The sequence below is a fragment of the Balaenoptera acutorostrata genome, chromosome 19, assembly GCF_949987535.1.
Source record: "Balaenoptera acutorostrata chromosome 19, mBalAcu1.1, whole genome shotgun sequence".
In the NCBI taxonomy this organism is placed as follows: Eukaryota; Metazoa; Chordata; class Mammalia; order Artiodactyla; family Balaenopteridae; genus Balaenoptera; species Balaenoptera acutorostrata.
Window position 1 is genome coordinate 64,462,050 of NC_080082.1, and position 19,398 is coordinate 64,481,447.

At 41.9% G+C, this 19,398-nt stretch overlaps 1 pseudogene; it reads left to right on the forward strand.

Moving 5' to 3' along the window:
• The window catches only part of LOC103000720 (sulfotransferase 2A1-like), a 34,783-nt pseudogene that overhangs the window by 3,466 nt on the left and 11,919 nt on the right, over window positions 1-19,398 (forward strand).

Below are 19,398 nucleotides of genomic sequence, written 5' to 3' on the forward strand. Positions count from 1 at the left end.
CGCAGGCCTCTCACTATCGCGGCCTCTGCCGTTGCGGAGCACAGGCTCCAGACGCGCGGGCTCAGTAGTTGTGGCTCACGGGCCCAGCTGCTCCGCGGCATGTGGGATCCTCCCAGACCAGGGCTCGAACCCGTGTCCCCTGCACTGGCAGGCAGACTCAACCACTGCGCCACCAGGGAAGCCCCCTGGGATGTTTTTTTTTAAAGAAATGGTAATTATGTCGTAGGATGGAGGCGTTAGCTAATGCTATGGTGGTAATCATATTGCAATATATAAATGTATCAAATCAACACATTTTATATCTTAAACTTGCACAGTGTTATATGTCTGTTATAGCTCAATGAAGCTGGGGCCAAAAAAAAAAAAAAACGCTCCCCAGGAGGTGCAGCCCAGGTTGAGAGCCTGGCATTTTAGTCCAAAAGTACCTCCTCATTCGTTCCTGCCACTCATGAGTGCCTGCCCTGCCACGAGGCTGTCAGCTGCACCTTGCAGACACCTTTGGGATGGGGTGGTGTTGGCAGGGGTCGGGGAGACAAATGAATAGGTAACCATAAGAATGTGAAAAGTGCTATGAGGAGGAAAGTACAGGCTCCCAGGAGATCATGAGCAAGTAAGTACTTCCTTCACCCAAGCTGGGGGAGGGGAGGCGGGGCAGGGGGTACCCCAGGGACGATTTCTGGGAAGAACCTCAGGGACATGTAGAGGAGGAGAGATGAGGTGAAGGCCGGTGAGGAGGGTACACCACTTATGCCACGTCCCATGGCCCAGAACACCGGCTGCAAGGGAGGCCGAGACGTGTAGCCTTGATCAGGCTGCCCTCGGACCAGCTGAAAGTCAGGGTTCCACCCCGGAGCTGGAAAGACCCTGACTACGCAGCAGAAATTCTGCCAACTACTTGACACACCATCTCATGGAATCCTTGCTGCAACGCCTGTCTTATAAATGGAGACACTGAGTCACAGCGTCTGTCTCTGAGCCTCTGCTGCCACGTAGGAAGCATGACTCCCTCTGTGCACGTGTGAGGATTGATTTAAGAAACACGTGAGGCTGCTGGTACATAGTAGGGCCTCTGGTAGGTGTGAGATGCTCTTCTTAGAGCCTCTGGCCCGTGGGAATGACTCGCGCGCCACCTGGTGGTTGAACAGCACGCAGCCGTGGTGCCACCTGGTGGCCGCATCCCGCAATTGCTCCGCGGAACTCGGGGTGCTGCTTCTACCGGGCATCTCAATCTCGGCTCCCTAGGGGGAGCCAGGCGAATGGGACAAGTGAGGGAAGCTGTCTGGGTGTGAGACGCAGGGGGCGATGGGGATTGTTGCTTACTGCGAAGCCATCCCAAATCTCCAGCAAAGCGTCGCCACGTGGAATGCAGACCTAGAATTAATTCTCTTAAATTGTGATCCTCCCCCCCCCCCCCGCCAAGAAATTCCAATGCGTGTGGAAAGCATCTCCATTTTCAGAGATGGGAACTAATCAAATTTTTTTTGCAAACACTATATTGGCCAAACACACGTGGAGGCTGGCTATAGCCCATGGCTCACCACTTTGTGATGTCTCATAGTATGGTCTTATGGTAATTTCAAAATAAATCTTCCCTCACTTTCTTTTTGCGGGATGGTGATGGTTAATTTTATGTGCCAACCGGACTGGCTCACAGGGTACCCAGATGTTTATTTCTGGGTGTGTCTGTGAGGATGTTTCTGGAAGAGTTAGTGTCTGAATCGGTAGACTGAGTGAAGCAGATGGTCCTCCCCAGTGTGGGTAGGGGTCACCCAAGCCAGAGCAGAAAGGTGGAGGGAGGACGAATTCTCTCTCTTTCTCTTACTGTTGAGCTGGGACATTGGTCTTCTCTTGCCCTTGGTCTGGAACCACTGGCCTTCCTGGTTCTCCCCAGTTGTGGGGCTTCTCTGCCAATCATGAACCAATTATTATAAGACAATTCTTCATAATAAATATATAGTATATATCTGTATCGATATCTCTCCTATTCGTTCTGTTTCGTTCTGTTTCTCTGGAGAACCTTGACTCATACAGTGACTTTTTATTAAGTGTCTCTTACGTGCTTATGCTTTACCTGCATTATTCTCATGTCATTGTCCCTGAAACTTAAAGGGTAGTTTCTTATTATTTCAATTTTAAAATCATTAGTAATAGTACTGGCTAACTTTTGTCAAGCTCTAGTCTCCTGCTAGATGTTTTGCTAAATGCAGTATGCAAATGACTTCTTTGGGTTTCTGCACCAAGCCTTTGAAGTGGATTCTGCTGTCATCCTCATTTTGCATATGAGGAGACAGGCACAGAGAAGCTGAGCGCCCTCCCCAAGGTCACACAGCTTTTTTTTTTTCTAATTTTTTGAAGTAAAGTTGATTTATAATGTTGTGTTAATTTCTGCTGTATGTCAAAGTGACTCAGTTATATACATATATATATATTCTTTATCAAATTCTTTTCCGTTATGGTTTATCACAGGATATTGAATATAGTTCCCTGTGCTATATAGTAGGACCTTGTTGTTTATCCATCCTATATAAACTAGTTTGCCTCTGCTAATCCCAAATTCCCAATGCTTCCCCCCCACCTCCCTCCCCTTGGCAACCACCAGTCTGTTCTCTCCAAGTCTGTTTCTTTTTTGTAGGTATGTTGATTTGTGTTGTATTTTAGATTCCACATGTAAGTGATATCATGTGATATTTGTCTTTCTCTGTCTGACTTACTTCACTTAGTATGACCATCTCCAGGTCCATCCATGTTGCTGCAAATGGCATTATTTCATTCCTTTTTATGGCTGAGTAATATTCCATTGTATATATGTACAACATCTTCTTTATCCATTCATCTATCGATGGACATATAGGTTGCTTCCATGTCTTGGCTGTTGTAAATAGTGCTGCAATTGAACACTGGGGTGCAAGTATCCTTTCGGATTATGGTTTTCTCTAGATATATGCCCAGGAATGGGATTGCTGGATCATATAGTAGTTCTATTTTTACTTTTGTGAGGAACCTCCACACTGTTTTCCATAGTGGCTGCACCAATTTACATTCCCACCAACAATGTAAGAGGGTTCCCTTTTCTCCATACCCTCTCCAGCATTTGTTATTTGTAGACTTTTTGATGATGGCCATTCTGACTGGTGTGAGGTGGTACCTCATTGTAGTTTTGATTTGCATTTCTCTAATAATTAGTGATATTGAGCATCTTTTCATGTGCCTGTTGGCCATCTGTATGTCTTCTTTGGAGAAATGTCTATTTAGGTCTTCTGCCCATTTTTGTATTGGGTTGTTTGGGGGTTTTTTTGTTATTGAGTTGTATGAGCTGTTTGTATATTTTGGAGTTTAAGCCCTTGTCAGTTGCATCGTTTGCAAATATTTTCTCCCACATGGTAGGTTGTCTTGGTCACACAGCTTTGGATGGTCTTTTGTTGCCTGGTTCACTGTCAACCATAGTTACCGCACTTCACTCATTGATCCTGTGTGTCTAACACCTCTAAACATTTGAGTTTTCCACCTCTTATATATAGGTTCTAAAAATTGACACGCGGTCACACAATATTTTTGAATTTGAGGCCTGAGAGGGACCATGGATAAGACTAGACCAATCCCCTAATTTGCCAGATAAAGAAACTGAATCCCATAATAGTTATTCAGGCAAAATCACATAACTAGTTGTTTCAAAAAAAGATGCAAAATACTGGAAGAAAATATAAAAAGTATGTATGGAATCTAGATGAGCTTGAAAAAGTATATCCATACACCTGGATACCGGTGGCAAGTACTGGGATGGAGGGTGCATCAAGGCAAACCCAGCCTGGGGGGCAACAGATGTGGGGCCGACTTGGCAGGATGAGGAGGCAGAAGGGGCTGAATGTGGGTGTGTTGGGGGCCTCCAAGCCCACCCCCGGGTTGGATGATTCCCTAGGAAGCCTCACAGGACTCAGCGTAGAGTCGTACTCCTAGCTATGGTTCACTGCAGCCAAGGATACACGACAAAATCAGCAAAGGTAAAGGCACGTGGGGTGGGGTCTGCAGAAAACCAGGCCCAAGCTTCCAAGTCCTCTCCTTGTGAGTCACACTGATCACACTTAAATAAATAAAATTTTTTTTTGTTTTAATTTATTTGGCTGGACCGGGTCTTTTTTTTTTTTAAACATCTTTATTGGAGTATAATTGCTTTACATTGTTGTGTTAGTTTCTGCTTTATAACAAAGTGAATCAGCTATACATATACATATATCCCTATATCCCCTCCCTCTTGCATCTCCCTCCCACCCTCCCTATCCCACCCCTCTAGGCAGTCACAAAGCACCGAGCTGATCTCCCTGTGCTATGCGGCTGCTTCCCACTAGCTAGCTATTTTACATTTGGTAGTGTATATATGTCCATGCCACTCTCTCACTTTGTCCCACCTTACCCTTCCCCCTCCCCGTGTCCTCAAGTCCATTCTCTACGTCTTCGTCTTTATTCCCCGGACCGGGTCTTAGTTGCGGCATGTAGGATCTTCTTTGCGGCATGCGTGTGGAATCTAGTTCCCTGACCAGGGATCGAACCCGGGCCCCCTGCATGGGGAGCGCGGAGTCTTAGCCACTGGACTGCCTGGGAAGGCCCTACGCTGATCACACTGAATTCCTCCAGTGATGAGCTGTGACAACACCTGTGATGAAATCCAACTCATATTTTACGTCAAGACAAGAAAATTTAAATGTAAGAATTTTCTCTGCCTGTTTGAGCCTCCTCCCTCCCCTTTAGTGTGTATTGTGCACCTGCCTTAACCAGACCTCCTCAGGAGATACACTTCTTTCTTAATCTTGTCAGGGGCGACAATGACCCATGACCCACTGTTACCCCAAAACTGGATGCCCCTCTTGGTGGGCATCGAACCAAAAGACACGACCAAGCCAAAGATCGGGATTAAGAAGGATGTATTACTTGCAACAAGGAAGGAGAACACCAGCGATTTTTCCCAAACAGCAAAATTGGAGAAGTTCTAAGCTAAGGGAGGAGAATTCAGCATAGAATTGGGGCCAAGGTTGAGTCCAAGTGTTAGTTGATTGAAGTCAAGAGGGTCAGAAAAGGTCAACATCATCCAGTTCATCTGGTGGTTGGGCCCTTGAGGAGGGTTTAAATTCTGCAAAACAGCTCAAGGATGTGCTTCAGGCTAATGTCGAAACAGAACTGGGAGTCTTTACAACTGATTTATTATCTTTGCTGCTGTCACTTTGCTTGCCTGATAACAGTCCTTTGTTCCTTCATTCTTCTGTTCCCTCAAGATCATTAATTAGTGAGACCTGTTGAAGGATAAGCATTGCGGGGGGAAAGCTCAGATCACAGAGTAGCTCAGGCCAAAAATGGCTTCTCTGTGTCAAGAAAGCCATGCCTGGTTCCCTTTCTCTGGACACCCCCTACCCTATCTGCGTAGACCACTACTCAGTTTGTTCGTGTACGTGTATATCTGGATTGTGTACACTGTCAATACGTCATCTGACTATAACCCTTTGTCTCAAAAACTTATATAACTGTGCTTTGACCTCTAATGGGTGGAACAGTCTTCAGAGCTTTCTGAAAGACTGTCTCCTGGTTTATAACCCTCAGGTTGGCTCGAATAAAATTTTCCACTTCTGGGAATGCCCTGGTGGTCCAGTGGTTAGGACTCGGCACTCCCACTGCCAAGGGCCCGGTTCAATCCCTGGTCCGGGAACTAAGATCCCACTAGCCATGCGGCACGGCCAAAAAAAAAAAAAAATTCCATTTCTTTCTTAGATCAACTATTGATTAATCTTTTCATCAACACCTGTGAGGTGTCCGCCAGGGAAGCTCATTAGAGACTTAGGGCCGAAGGGTTTTTACTGGGGGCTGGTCACAAAGGCTCTGTCTGCCTAGCACCTACCCAAATCCCAGACTCCCAGAAGGAAGGCAGGTGTTCGGCATAAGCCGTACTGTTGGTACAGACAGTGTAGGCAGGTGAGTCACTGTAGTGGATGCCGAAAACTTGGCCTCTGTGCACCGGTGCCAAATCGAATCTCGGAGACAGAGTTTTGGGTGAAATAGAAAAGAACAGCTTTATTGCTTTGCCAGGCAAAGGGGGACGCAGCAGGCTTGCGCCCCTCAAAACTGTGTGTCCCAACTCAGGAGGATTTGGTGAGGAGCTTTATAGCCATGGTTCAAGGGTGGGGCTGCTGGTAAGGATTAGGGTGTGTGCAGGGCTTGCACTCCTTTCATCTGGCCTCACGTGGTCTTCTCTGGAATGAAGAATGCTAACATCTTCCATTTGTTGGGGCTTTCAGTTCTATAAAGAGCTCAAAGAGGACTTCCCCGGCGGTCCAGCGGTTAAGACTCCTCGCTTCCACTGCAGGGGGCGCAGCTTCCATCCCTGGTCGGGGAACTAAGATCCCGCATGCCACGCAACTCGGCCAAAAAAATAGGGTTCATATAGTCAACGGAGAAATATAATTACAATCAAAGATCCAATTTTGGAGCATTGATTGTGTGCCAAGGAGGTCACATGTGTGTTTTTAAAGCCCTTGTCATCTCTTTCAAGTTGGTTTTGCTGTCATGGAACACCCAGGAACATTTTTGTTCAGGGAGCTTAAATATTCACTCCAAGTTCTTTCAGCAAGTATAGGTCTAACAATTGTTTTAATATAGATCAGTCTGGGGGCAAACTCCCCAGTGTTTCTGTAACACCTGGATGAATATAGCTTCCTCCTTGCTCTCAAGACCCAGAAAACAAAAACTAAGCCCTCAAATATACAACATGCTCTGAAATAATTGCTTGTCCTACATAGATTAAAGACCTCACAATCCTTTTTCCTGGTTGAGGGCAATAGAAAGAATTTGGCAAGTCATAGGTACTTCTATTTTTTTAAATTGAAGTAGAGTTGATTTACAATGTTGTGTTAGTTTCAGGTGTACAGGAAAGTGATTCAGTTACATATATATATTCTTTTATATATACATTCTTTTTCAGATTCTTTTCCCTTATAGGTTATTATAAAATATTGAGTATAGTTCCCTGTGCTATACAGTAGATCCTTGTTGGTTATCTATTTTATATATAGTAGTGTGTATATGTTAATCCCCAAATCCTAATTTATCCCTCCCTCCACTTTTCCCCTTTGGTAACATAAGTTACCAGAGAGAGAGAGAGAGAGAGAAACCTCTTTCTTACTGGGAATTCCAAGCATATCCACTATTCCTGATACTTTTCAATCTCCCTGTGCCCTTTGCTGTTACATAAACATATTTTGCAGAGATTTTGGAATTGTAATAATGTCCCGTGATTCTTAGCACAGTAAGCAAAGCTCAAAATGTGTCTTGGGATTTGGTGTGACACAGAAAGTGGCTGGAAGAAAAGCTCAGAGAAAGAGATACTGGGTAAGCCAGAGGGCAAAAAGCACAGCCTCTGGTCAATGTTTGTCGTCCATATGTAGAGAAATACTGGTTCATTGTCCAAGTACAGGAAAGTCTGCAGCAGGATGGTAATATCTCTAGTTCCACAACCGAAATGACTAAATAAATGGAGGCATGGCCACCAGGAGTGAGAGGGAAGCAACGGCTGGCCTCGCCATGGTTGGGGAACTTCTCACTGTTTTAATATATTCTGGTCAAGAGTCAGGGCCTAAGCCTAGATAGAGATGGGTTAGCCTATTTTTATTTAAAAAAATAAAAAGAAACAGGTATTACTATTGAGCCCATAGCAGAGATGAATGGAATGGTGAGGGGGGGGGAATGAATCAGAACAGATGGGACAAGTAGAAATGAACTAACAAGATATTAACTTAAATATAAAACAGTTAATCACTATGCTGTGCACCTGAAACTAATATAATATTGTAAATCAACTATACTTCAATTAAAAAAAAACACACAATGTGATACCGCTTCACATCCCTCTAGGATGGCTAGAATAAGAAAGTCAGATAAAAATAACTGTTGGTGAGGATACAGAGAAGTCAGAACATTCATACGCTGCTGGGGGTCTCTCTGAGGTTCTTGAAGCCTCCTGAGTGGGTCCCTCTGTGCACCTAGGAAACCAGAAGCCCTGGCTGGGATCTCCCCTCCACCACTGGCTTGCTGCCCGATCTCCACCTGGTCCCTTCCCATCCCTGCTTCTCTGGCAAGAGAATCTGGAGCAATGTGCGCTCTTAAAAGCAGCAAGAGAAAAACAAAGTGTTATCTACAAAGGAACCCCCATATGACTATCAGCAGAATTTTCAGCAGAAACTTTGCAGTCCAGAAGGGAGTGGCAGGATATATTCAAAGTGCTGAAAGGAAAACACTTCTAACCAAGACTACTTCACCCAGCAAAGTTGGTAAAGAGTTTTCCAGGCAAGCAATAGCTGATGGAATTCATCACCACTAGACTGGACTTAAAAAATGTTAAAGAGACTTCTTTAAGCTTAAATGAAAGACGCTAATTAGTAACAGGAAAACATATGAAGTTATAAATCTCACTGATAAAAGTAAATGTACAGATAAATTCAGAATATATAGATAAGTTCAGAAAACTCTAATGTAATAATTGTGACAGATAGATAAGTCACATATAAATCTAGCATGAAGGTTAAAAGACAAAAGTATTAAAAATCACTATGACTACAATTAGTTAATGAATACACAAGGTTTTTTGTTTGTTTTGTTTTTTATTTATTTTGGGCGTGTTGGGTCTTTGTTGCTGCATGCGGGCTTTCTCTAGTTGCGGCGAGCGGGCACTACTCTTCGTTGCGGTGCACAGGCTTCTCATTGTGGTGGCTTCTCTTGTTGTGGAGCATGGGCTCTAGGCGCACGGGCTTCAGTAGTTGTGGCACACGGGCTTCAGTAGTTGTGGCTTGCGGGCTCTAGAGCGCAGGCTCAGTAGTTATGGCGCATGGGCTTAGTTGCTCCGTGGCATGTGGGATCTTTCCAGCCCAGGGCTCGAACCCATGTCCCCTGCATTGGCAGGTGGATTCTTAACCACTGCGCCACCAGGGAAGTCCCAATACACAATGTTAAAAGATGTAAATTGTGACATCAAAAACATAAAATGTGGAGGAGAAGAGTAAAATGTAGAGTTTTAGTGAAATAGAGCAGGACCCTATGGTCCTTGTCCCCCCATGTCCTTAGCCTGCCTTTTGTCTGTGGAAAAACTTTATCCAAAGAATAAGTTTAATCAGAGAAATGAGAAAATGCAGAAACAAAGGAAAACTGTCCAACAAGACTAAATAATAATAGTTTAGTCATTAAGCAGAGTCAAGGACCTTTAGTTCCTTCTCAAGGGCTATAGATAATATTCTGAGCCATATCCTGTGAGCTGTCATATAGTTACTGAAAACTCCACCAGGTGGAAGAAGTTAACTACATGATGACCAGACTGTAGCCATGACATAAGCTGCCACAATTCTGAGAATTGGCCTCAAGGAAATGGAAACAAACCAACCCTGGAACTGAAGACTAAATGTACTCGAAACAATCAAGATGACACTGGCCAGACCACTGATGACCAAGTTCAAGGTGACTGTCAGAGCTGACTATGCTGCTTCTGCATGTAGCCCCCTCCCTCTGTTTATAAATGCTCATGCCCACTGGACTGTCAGTGGGGTGGGGGGGAGTCGGCCTTTGGACAGAAGGCCCCCCTCCTCCCCCAGTTGCCAGCATCCAAAATAAAGCAAACTTTCTTTTCCACCAATTTTGCCTCTTTATTGGCTTTTGAGCGGCGAGCAGCTGGACCCCACTTTCCATTACATTAGTATGCTTTGGAAGGTAAGTTCTCAGCTTAAAGTAGACTGTGTCATAAGATGCTTTATGTGAGCCTCATGGTAACCAACAGGCAAAAACCTACAGTAGATACACACAAGATAAAGAGAAAGGAATCTAAGCATTTCACTAAATAAAATCATCAAATCAGAAAGGAAGAGAGCAAGAGAAGGAGAAAGCAATGAAGGAATTATAAAACAGCTAGAAAACAATGAATAAAATGGCAATAATAAGTCTGTACCTACCAATAATTACTGTAAATGTAAATGGACTAATTTCTCCAATCAAAAGGCATAAAATGGCGGAATGGATACAAAAATAAGACCCATCTATATGCTGCCTACAAGAGCCTCACAGATTTCAAACTATATGCTGCAGGCGTAACACACCCTCGATAAATAAATATGTAATTACAAAAGTGAAGGTTGGGGCTTCCCTGGTGGCGCAGTGGTTGAGAATCTGCCTGCCAATGCAGGGGACACGGGTTCGAGCCCTGGTCTGGGAAGATCCCACATGCCGCGGAGCAGCTGGGCCCGTGAGCCACAATTACTGAGCCTGCGCGTCTGGAGCCTGTGCTCCACAACGAGAGAGGCCGCGATAGTGAGAGGCCCGCACACCGCGATGAAGAGTGGCCCCCGCTTGCCACAACTAGAGAAAGCCCTTGCACAGAAGCGAAGACCCAACACATCCATAAATTAATTAATTAATTAATTTTAAAAAAAGGTTTATTTTTCCTATCTATATAGACTTTTTACTCTGTATACGTCAATGTTAAATATTCACACAAACACAAAATAATTCTTATTAAAACATAGAGAAATTTTTAAAAGGACACAAAATTCATTTTCTGGAGTTATTTATTAGCCCCTCCAAAATTTTAAGTCCTTCTGATATACAGAGGATGAAAGCTATTGTATATGCAGCTGGCAAAGTCATTTGGGCTTATGGAGACTTAGCTGACCCATCTGAATCTCAGTGTCCACAAACATAGAAACTCTTGACAGGAGAAAAAAATGTGCAAGTAAATAAATATCAGCTCATGTCATGTTAGTTGGATGTTAAAAATTCTACTAATTTCACCAATTCATGGACATTTAGAAATACTGCAAGTCATGTGTTAACATGGCTTACATGTTTTTTTCCAGACCAAATATTATATGAAGCTAACCTACTTCTATTAGTAGAGTGGCCATTTTTATGGGCTGTTGATACACCATTTTAATGGGAGGTGTTTTTCCATGTAGTCGATTATTAGCTATGTAACCTGGGAAAAAAGTGTCCAGAGAATGAGAATAATGATGTGGCAGGAAAAGAGCATCAGGTTCACTTTCCCTGAAAATTTTGTTTTCCTTCCATGAAAAAGTCATTCACATTTCTTGGATCTGCTCTTGTTTACCAACCTTCTCCTGTGGATTGAACAGCTGAAACCTCAGGAAGTATTCTGAGTCAGCTAATGATCACTCAGGCTGACCGTGACACTCCCCATTTTTATAGCTGTCATGCAGGCAAATTGGATAGCTCTGTCTGTCTCTCTGCCCTTTATAACAGGACCTGGTTCAGAATCAGGAATCTAAGATTGCTAAGACCAGAACAACCAGACCAGGCTTGGAAGGCTGGGTTTTTTTGTTTTGTTTTTGTTTTTCAAGATGGCTGGAGATTATTTGTGGATTGAGGGGATTCCTTTCCACAGATTCATTATTGAAAACTTGAGCTCTTTGAGAGATGAATTTGTGGTGAGGGATGAAGACGTCATTATACTTTCTTACCCAAAGTCAGGTAAGAAGGTGGGATCAGAAATTGAGGAGGTTACCTGCATTGGTGACTTTGGTGACTAGTGTGGTGTCTCAAAGGAGATTATACTCAGAGAGAGGGATTCATACAGGAATTATAATTCAAAAGGATGTGACTACCAGGGCATTGTAGAGATATAGAGAGAGGCTTATATGAGGGAACACTAAGGCAGATTTAGGGAATTGTGTGGGGTGGTGAAAGGGGAGAGGTTACTGAAGAATTTCTGGGAAGAAAAAGAAACATCTATCCTGAGAAGTCAAGAGCAAATGTGAGGTTGTTAGCTGTGAAAGAAAAATTATTCTGACACTTGTTAAAATGGCAAGAAAGCTTTTATTCAAGACAGTGTGTATGGAAAAGAGACTGAGTTCAACTCCTAATACAGCAGTGAGCTGGGGACAAGCAGAGTGAGGGGGTCAGTGGATGGAAAATTACTAAGAGGATTTGATTAGACATCAGGGAAAATTACTGAGAAGAACTTGATTAGACATCAAGGGTAGGGAGATTTTTGCTAAACTAGCCTAATAGAATCTGTGCTGAAGACAGGAAAAGGACTTAGAAGTCAAGGGCAAGGGATGGGAACCTTGACCAAGTATCAAGTGTGGGAGGATTCTCAGTAACTGACTTTGCAGGATTCTTGTTAAAACTTGGCTCAGCAAGGATGGGGCACAGAGGGTCAAGGTTGTAGCCTCATAGAGTAGAGGTCTAGAAGAGCCTCACTAAATTTGGCCAAGGAGAGAGTCTTTGTCAGAGGTGAAGAGGGAGCAGAGCAGGGCGGGTTGCATATGGAATGGTCCAGATTTGAAAGACACTGAGGGATATTCCAGAACCTGAAAAATCATCGTGGAGAGTGGGAACAGGGCAGGAGCAGGAGGTGAGGCTGGATGTGTGTTTTTGTTGAAATATAGTTGCTGTACAATATTATATAAGTTACAGGTGTGCAGTGTAGTGATTCACAATTTTTAAAGGTTATACTCCATTTATAGTTATTGTAAAATATGGGCTATATTCCCTGAGTTGTATCATATGGATGATACACGTGTTTTTTTTTAATTTTTATTTTATAGTGGAGTATAGCTGATTAACAATGTTGTGTTAGTTTCAGGTGTACAGCAAAGTGATTCAGTTATACATAGATATGTATCTATTCTTTTTCAAATTCTTTTCCCATTTAGGTTATTACAGAATATTGAGCAGAGTTCCCTGTGCTATACAGCAGGTCCTTGCTGGTTATCCATTTTAAATATAGTAGTGTGTACACGTCAGTCCCCAAATCCCAATCTATCCCTCCCTCCCAACCCTTCCCCACTGGTAACCATAAGTTTGTTCTCTAAGTCTGTGAGTCTGTTTCTGTTTTGTAAATAAGTTGATCTATATCATTTTTTTTTAGATTCCCCATATGATATTTGTCTTTCTCTGTCTGACTTATTTCACTTAGTATGATAATCTCCAGGATGTGTTTTAAATGGGAAATTAATATGGAACCTAAAAATCATGCTAAGGAATTTGGAAATGATCCAAAGGCAATGTAAATCCATGGAAAGCATTTAAATGGCAAAGTGAAAGGAGCATATGTTTAAAGATCACGAAGGGCCTCTCTACATTAAAGGAATTTTAAGAGCACTGGATAAGTAGAGAGCAGAGATCAATATCAGATCGGAAAAGGCTACCTGAGTTGGTTAGGCAGTTGACGGCTTTGATTAGGACTTGGATGTGACAGAGGAAATGGGAACCAAGCAATATTTAGGTTGTGGGTTCAAAGTGATTTGGTAATTGTTTGGATTAGGCAGCATTTCTGAAATACTGCACTACTGACATTTTTGGGCTGGACACGAGAATTTTTAGGGTGTGGAGACATTACAGTTTGGACCAGTGGAAATGAGAGATGAGGGAATATCACTGGAAAATGTACATAAATACTAAGAAAGTGCGTTTGTGCAGGGTGGTCAACGGTACAATCAGTCTGTTGCCTAACAGTATTTGGGACAAGACGAATTTGCACCCTCTTGGCTGCAAGAGGGTGGCGTTAGTTGTGGGAAGTAAGTCCTATCGGCTCATTCAGAAGCACAAAGCAGATGGTTGCAGATGGCTGAGTCTTTCCCTCTGTAGGTCTTTCTTCTGTCAGAGCAAGATACATGCTTCGTCTTTTGAAACTTCCCAGAAAACTCTCTCTTAGGTGGTGTTTCTAGGTGTCCAGTCACATGGGGAGCCCTCGCTTCATTTGAGTAGGGAAAAATTAGCATTTGCCTATGGTCAAGTCGGAAATAATGTCTGCTTCACTGAAAGTCTGGGTGTCTACTTTTCTGTACTAGCATTATCTATGTGCCCTGCTCCGGTGGAGCGTCCCGAGCTTGGAAGATGCAAGCGCTCACTCTTTAAGTGGAGTTTTGTTTTGTTTTTTAAAGACTCAATCATTTTTTAAAATTTATTTTTTAAATTTTATTTATTTATTTTGGTTGCGCCGGGTGTTAGTTGCGACAGATGGGCTCCTTAGTTGCAGCTCACGGGCTCCTTAGTTGTGGCATGCATGTGGGATCTAGTTCCCTGACCAGGGATCGAACCCATGTTCCCTGCTTTGGAAGGCAGATTCTTAACCACAGCGCCACCAGGGAAGTCCCTCTTTTAGTGGAGTTTTGGATGTCTGTCGAAGGTTTCTGTCTTAATTGTTTTCCCTCTGCCTTGCCTACTGGTACCTATGTGAGTCAAGCTATATGTATGGGATGGAATAAATCGTTCTTGGGGTGGGGGGCGTCCAATGTTGTACATTTGATGAGGAGGGGGCAAAGGAGATTGAGCAATAAGAAGCAGAGTAAAAGGGCCCCAGCCACTTCTGGATCTATACCCAGAAGAATTGAAAGCAGGAACTAAAAAGAGATATTTGTGCACTTTTGTTCATAGCAACATGAATCACAATAGCCAAAAGATGGAATTTACCTAAATGTCCATTAATGGACTAATAGAGAGATGATAAGTGGTCTACACATACCATGGAATATGATTCAGCCCTAAAAAGAAGGACATTCTGACACGTGCCACAACATGGATGAACCCTGAGGAGAGTATGCAAAGTGAAACAAGCCAGACACAAAAGGACAAATACTGTAGGATTCCACCTATATAACGTACCTAGAGTCGTTCAAGTCATAGAGACAGAAAGTAGAATGGTCATTGCCAGGGGCCGGGGGAGGGGGAGGAATGGCAAACTGTTGCTTCATGGGGACAGAGTTTCAGTTTTGCAAAATGAAAAGAGTGCTGGAGATTTGAATGCACTTAACGACCATGGGAATGCACTTGACATTACGGAACGGATCACATACAATTGATTAAGACAATAGATTGTAAGTGATGTGTATTTTACCACTATTAAAAATGTTTTTAAAAACTTAAAAAAAGAGTAGTAGGGAAAAGGTGGAGATGGTCTCAGGGGAACCCAAAGAACAGAGTCTTTCTTTCTTTTTTTTTAAATTAATTTTTATTGGAGTATAGTTGCTTTACAATGTTGTGTTAGTTTCTATGGTACAGCAAAGTCAATCAGCTATGTGTATACATATATCCCCTCTTTTTTGGATTTCTTTCCCATTTAGGTCACCACAGACCATTGAGTAGAGTTCCCTGTGCTATATAGCAGGTTCTCATTAGCAGAGTCTTTGAAGAATGAAGACTCACAATTCGATCAAGTGGAAGGAGACAGATAATATTGGGAGTGGGGGAAGGCTGGTGGGGGACATATGGGGAAGAGCAAGCATGACTTTCAGGGTGAGCCTGGAGCATGAGTGACCTCAACACCCAGTAGCCTGGAGAGCAGTGAAAAGGGAGCTTCTCTTTTCGGTGAGCTTAGTGGTTGCCAAAAAGGGTATGGTGAGAACAGGGAAAGGGGAAATGATGGCAAGGTCTTCTCTTACACTCCTTAGCACCTGGGAGCCTTCTTTCCCACTCAACTGCTAGATGCTGCTTCATTCTTCTGATTTTTTTAAAAAAATTACTCCAGTACCTCCAAATGGATAAAAAATAATCCTTTACTTTGTCTTATCCCTCAAAGATTTAACAATTAGCCCAAATTTGGACATCTACTGCTTGAAGCTTTAAAATGCTTACCTATTGACATATATATGATACTATATATAAAATAGATAACTAATAAGGACGTACTGTATAGCACAGGGAACTCTACTCAATACTCTAATGGCCTATATGGGGAAAGAACCTTAAAAAAAAAGTGGATATATGTGTATGTATAACTGATTCACTTTGCTGTATACCTGAAACTAACACAACATTGTAAATCAACTATACTCCAATATAGGAAAAGGCTGCTGAGCCCTGATTTAAACCATTTGCAAAATAACAAAAAAAATGCATATCTAAAAAGAACTGATCCCCTTATGATCAATCTGTTGTCTTCTGTCACTAAAAACAAAAATACAATAAAGAACTAACTCTGCTCAAAAATAAAAAAGAATGAAGAATCAGTGAGATGCATTTAAGGGAAACAGTAAGATGATATATAGATACATAATATAAGATTCCTAGATTATTCCCATAGAAACTATTTGGCATTCTACGTTTTGAGAAATTCTGCATACAAAAATTAAAACTTGGGCTTCCCTGGTGGCGCAGTGGTTGAGAATCCGCCTGCCAATGCAGGGGACACGGGTTCGAGCCCTGGTCTGGTAGGATCCCACATGCCACGGAGCAAATAGGCCCGTGAGCCACAATTACTCAGCCTGCGCATCTGGAGCCTGTGCTCCGCAACAAGAGAGGCCACGATAGTGAGAGGCCCGCGCACCTCGATGAAGAGTGGCCCCCGCTTGCCACAACTAGAGAAAGCCCTCGCACAGAAACGAAGACCCAACACAGCCATAAATAAATAAATAAATAAATAAATAAATATTTGAAAAAAAAATCTATTAAAAAATTAAAACTTTATTTTCTGAGCTGTAGTAATTTTATTATAGTTAACTCCTTTTCAAAATAATGAAAAATTTAAAATAAGCTATGTCAATAAATATTTTTTTAAGAAAGGGAAACAGTAAGGTGAGAAATGAAAGCATCCGTTGGAGTTATGGGCAGGGGCTTCACGGCTGAAATAACGCAGTGTCTGTAAGATGTGGTGCGGTTAATCGTCAGGCTGAAGTGGGTAACACTCTCTTTTTCCTTGTGCAGGAACCTTGTGGATGACAGAGATCGTCAACCTGATCTGCAACAAGGGGGATCCTGCCTGGGTCCAATCTGTTGTCAGCAGTGAGCCTTCGATGTGGTTAGAAACTAAAGCTGGGCTTCAACGTATAAAGGATCAGAAAGACCCATGATTCTACGTCTCCCATCTCCCCAGTTCAGTTGTTCCCCAGGTCATTGTTCAATTCCAAGGCCAAGGTAAGTTAATGATGCAAGGTCAGTTTGGGTCACTTCTTTGGTTATCCTGAAGGCCTGTGTTTTAGGGACAGAGTTAAAATGTGACTCAGGTCCATCGACAGGTGAATGGATAAAGAAGATGTGGTACATATATACAATGGAATATTACTCAGCCAAAAAAAAGAGAATGAAATCATACCATTTGCAGCAACATGGATGGACCTAGAGATGATCATCCTAAGTGAAGTTAAGTCAGACAAAGACAGACGTCATATGATATTACTTATATGTGGAATCTTAAAAAATGACACAAATGAAATGAACTTACTTACAAAACAGAAATAGACTCACAGACATAGAAAACCAACTTATGGTTACCAAAGGGGTAGGGGTGGGGGAGATAAATTAGGAGTTTGGGATTAACAGTTACACACTACTATATATAAAATAAGTAAACAACAAGTATAGCACAGGGAATGATACTCAATATTTTGTAATAACCTATAAGGGAAAAGAAGCTGAAAAAAATAGATATACATGTATGTATAACTGAATCACTTTGCTATACACTTGAAACTAACACAGCATTGTAAATTAACTATACTTCAATTAAAAAAATAAATTAAAAAAAATGTGATTCAGTGAAGTGAGCATATTAGAAAAGCTTGTTCCAAGCTACGGTGGCACGTACCAGACAATCTCCCTGGTGCTGCTCCAGGGAATACTCGGTCCTTAATTAAATAAATCCTGGCAGCACCCCCAACCCCTAGGTACCCAACATTGATATGACCATATGGGAGGTGTCTCAACTGTAAATCAGCATCTATATTTCAGAAGAAATGTAGGATTGGCACACATGTTTGAAATCCCACTGGGTTTTTCTAATCGTGAAATCATTTAGGGCATGTCTTTCCCACTTAATAGATCCACTGACCTCTGAGGCATAATCTCAGGACCCCTAAAGGAGGGCCCTAACATTGAGTGACCCTATGCTGTAAATGTGCATCTTCACTCATCTTAGATTATAGTTTAAAACGTGACACCGAAGGTATTATCAAAACTGTGTGAAACTGAACTTATTTACAAAACAGAAATACACTCTCAGACATAGAAAACAAACTTGTGGTTACCAAAGGGGAAAGGGGAGGATGAATTAGGAATTTGGGATTAACACACGGCTGTATGTAAAATAGATAAACAACAAGGCCCTACTGTATAGCACAGGGAACTATACTCAATATCTTGTAATAACCTATAATGGAAAATAATCTGAAAAAGTATATATATATATGAATCACTTTGCAGTGCAACCAAAAATGAATAAATACATAAAAGGAAGAATGAAAAAATGTATGAAACTCCCTCAAACAATCGTATGTGACGTGGTAGTGGAAGTATGATCAAAATATTCTAACATCACAGTGTCTTTTATACTATTAATATTGTGCTATGTTTCTATTTGGTTGCTTGTTTATTGTCAGGTATATTTATCTTACTGTGATCACCGTGATTATGAAGACCAGGTTTATTTTTTTTATTTTTATTTTTTGACCAGGTTTATTTTTTAACTTTTTTTTTTTTTTTTTTTTTACCATTTTACACCAACCTACCAGAATGCTTAAAACAATATAGAGATTTAAGAAAATATTGGATGGTGGGCATGTAAATTGGTGCAACCAGTATGGAAAATAGCATGGAGGTTCCTCAAAAAATTAAAAATAGAACTACCATTTGATCCAGCAATTCCACTTCTGGGTATCTATCTAAAGAAAACGAAAACACTAATTTGAAAAGATAGATGCACCCCCATGTTCAATGCAGCCTAATTTACGATTACCAAGATATGGAAGCAACATAAGTATCCATTGATGGATGAAGAAGATGTGAGATATATATATATATATAAACGTATATATACATACATACATACAGTTGACCTTTGAACAACATAAGTTTGAACTGTGAGTTTCATTTATACAAAGATTTTTTTCAATAAATATTGTACTGTATTTTCATTTTATTGCTTTTTATTTTTTTATTTTTTAATAAATTTATTTTATTTATTTATTTTTGGATGCATTGGGTCTTCGTTGCTGTGTGCGGGCTTTCTCTAGTTGCGGTGAGCAGAGGCTACTCTTCGTTGCGGTATGCAGGCTTCTCATTGTGGTGGCTTCTCTTGTTGCAGAGCATGGGCTTCAGTAGTTGTGACACGCAGGCTCAGTAGTTGTGGCTCGTGGGCTCTAGAGTGCAGGCTCAGTAGTTGTGGTGCACAGGCTTAGTTACTCTGCGGCACGTGGGATCTTCCTGGACCAGGGATCGAACCCGTGTCCCCTGCATTGACAGGCGGATTCTCAACCACTGCACCACCAGGGAAGCCCTATTTTATTGCTTTTAAATTAACTAAGCGTAGGGAAAAGTTTGTGTTCGATTAGAGAGCACAATATGTGGAATCAAAAGAATTAGGGTTTGAGTCCTGATTCTATCCAAACTGTTTCTGCTTCCTGCCCTTGGGTGAGTATCAGTTCCTTTGCT